Source organism: Mesoplodon densirostris, unplaced genomic scaffold, assembly GCF_025265405.1.
Source record: "Mesoplodon densirostris isolate mMesDen1 unplaced genomic scaffold, mMesDen1 primary haplotype scaffold_37, whole genome shotgun sequence".
NCBI classification, from domain to species: domain Eukaryota; kingdom Metazoa; phylum Chordata; class Mammalia; order Artiodactyla; family Ziphiidae; genus Mesoplodon; species Mesoplodon densirostris.
Genome location: NW_026778196.1, coordinates 476,579 through 479,986, shown reverse-complemented (window position 1 = coordinate 479,986; position 3,408 = coordinate 476,579).

The following is a 3,408-nucleotide window of genomic DNA, read 5'->3' as shown; positions in this document are numbered from 1 at the left end:
TCAATACACTTGTCATCACAATGCTCCCTGACCCTTGTCGTCAGTATGCTCCTTGAACCCTGTCATGACAAGTTTCCATGCATTTTTCATCACAATGATCCATGACCATTTCATCACAATGCACCAAGGTCCCTGTAATCACAATGCTCCATGCCCTTGTCATCACAAATCTCCATGACGCATGTCATCACAATGCTCCATGGACTTCTCATCACAGTGCTCTATGCCCTAGTCATAACAATGCTCCAAGACCCCTGTAATCACAATGCTCCATGCCCCTTTTCATCAGAATGCTCCATGAGACTTGTCATCACAAGGCTCCATGGTTTTGTCATCGCAATGCTCCAGGACCTTTTCATCACAATGCTTCACGACCTTGTCATCAAATTTTTCAATGGCCCTTGTCATCATAATGCTCCAAACCCTAATCATCACAATGCTCCATTATATTTGTCATCACAATCCTCCATTACATTTGGTATCACAAAGCTCCATGTCATTGTCATCGCCATGGACCATGACATATGTCATCACAATGCTCCCTGACACCTGTCTTCACAATACTCCATGACCTTATCATCACAATGTTCCATGCCCTTGTCATCACAATGCACCATGCCCACTCTCATCACAATAATCTATGAATCTTGTCAGACCAATGCTCCATGCCACTGTCATCACAATGCTCCATGCCCTTGTCATCACAATGCAACATGACCCCTGTCATCACAATGCTCCGTGACTCCAGTCATCACAATGCTTTGTAATGTTTGTCATCACAATGGTCCATGCCCGCGTCATCACAAGGCTCTGTGACCTTTGTAACCACAATGCTCCATGAACTTTTCATCACAATTCTCTGAGAAACTTGTCATCACAATGCTCCATGTCTTTGTCAGAACAGTGCTCCATGACCATTGTCATCACAATGTGCCACGCGCATTTCATCACAACGTTGCAAACCATGTCATTGCAATGCTCCATAAACCTTGTAATCACAATGGTCCATGCACTTCTCATCAAAATGCTCTCTCACCAGACATATCACAATGTTCCATCACTAGTCATCACAATACACCCTCGTCCTTGTAATCACAATGTTCCATGACACTGTCATCACAATGCTACATCCCCTTATCATCACAATGTTCCATGACCCCTGCCATCACAATGTTCCATAAGCCCTGTCATCAAAATGCTCCATGACCCTTTCCATCCCAAAGCTCCAAGACCCCTGACATCACAATGTTCTATAACCCCTGCCATCAAAATGTTCCATTACACTTTTTATCAAATTGCTGCATGACCCGGTCATCAAAATGTTCCTTGCCCTTCTCATCAAAATGCTCCATGACTTGTCATCACAAACCTCCATGACGCATGTCATCAGAATGCTCCATGGATTTCTCATCACAGTGCTCTATGCCCTAGTCATAACAATGCTCCAAGACCCGTGTAATCACAATGCTCCATGCCCCTTTTCATCAGAATGCTCCATGAGACTTGCCATCACAAGTCTCCATGGTCTTCTCATCACAATGTTCCAGGACCTTGACATCACCATGATCCATTCCCTTGTCATCACAATGCTCCATGACCCCTGTCATCACAATAATCCATGAACATTTTCAGCCCAATGCTCCACGACATTCTCATCACAATGCTCCATTGCCAATATCATCACAATGCTCCATGACCACTGTCATCACAACAATCCATGACACCTTACAACACAATGATCCAGGACTCTTGTCATCACAAAGCTCCATTCCCTTGTCGTCACAATGCTACCTGACACCTGTCATCACAACTCTCCATGAACATTTTCAGCCTAGTGCTCCATGACCCTTGTCATCACAATGATCCATGCCCTTGTGATCACAATGTTCCATAACACTTGTCATCACAACGCTCCATGATGCCTGTCATCACAATACTCCATGCCCTTTTCATCGCAATGCTCTGTGACCATTGTCACCACAGTTCTCAATACACTTGTCATCACAATGCTCCCTGACACTTGTCATCAGAATGCTCCTTGAACCCTGTCACGAAAAGGCTCCATGCGTTTTTCATCACAATGCCCCATGCCATTTTCATCACAATGCTCCATGCCATTGTCATCAAAATACTCCACAAGCTTGTCATCAGAATGCTCCATGACCCTTGTCATCACAATTCTCCATGCACTTGTCAGCACAATGCTCCCTGACCCTTGTCATCACAATGCTCCAAGCCATTGTCATCAAAATGCTCCATTACCTTTGTCATCAGAATCCTCCCTGACACTTGGCAGCACAATGCTCCATGCCATCCTCATCACAATGGGCCATTACATATGTGATCACAATGCTCCCTGTCACCTGTCTTCACAATACGGCATGACCTGGTCATCACAATGCTCCATGCCCTTGTCATCACAGTGTGCCATTCCAACTCTCATCGCAATACTCCATGAAAGTTATTAGACCAATGTTCCATGCCCTTGTTATCAGAATGCTCCATGACCCCTGTCATCACAATGCTCCGTGTCTCCAGTCATCACAATGCTTCATGACCTTTGTCATCACAATGGTCCATGCCCTCGTCATCAACAGTCTCTGTGACTTTTTAACCACAATGCTCCATGAAGTTTTCTTCACAATGCACTTTGACCCTTGTCATCACAATGCTCTATGCCTTTCTCAGCACAATGCTCCATGACCCTTGTGATCACAATGCTCCATGCGCTTGTCAGCACAATGCTTCCTGACACATGTCATCACAATGCACCATGCTCTTGTCATCACAGTGCTCCACAACATTGTCATCACAATGCTCCATAAAATTTGTCATCACAATGCTCCATGCACTTCTCATCAAAAGGCTCTCTCACCACTGATATCACAATGCTACATCACTATTTGTCACAATACTCCTTCACCCCTGTCATCACAATGTCCCATGACTCCCGTCATCACAATGCTACATGCACTTATCATCAAATGTTCGATGATCCCTGAAATCACAATGTTCCATAACACCTGTCATCAAAATGTTCCGTGACACTTTTCATCAAATTGCTCCATGACCCTGTCATCAGAATGCTCCCTACCCTTCTCATCACAATGCACAACGCCCTTGCCATCAAAATGCTCCATGACCTTTGTCATCACAAAGATCTATGACACTTGGCATCACAGTGCTCCATGTCATTGTCATCACAATGCTCCATGAACGATCTCATCACATTGCTCCATGCCCGTGTCTTCACATAGCTCCATGACACATGTCATCAGAATGCTCCATGGCCTTCTCATCACAATGCTCCATGCCCTTGCCATCAAAATGCTCCATTACCCCTGTCATAACAATGCTCCATGACCCCTGCCATCACGATGTTCCATGGCCTTGTCATCACAAGGCTCC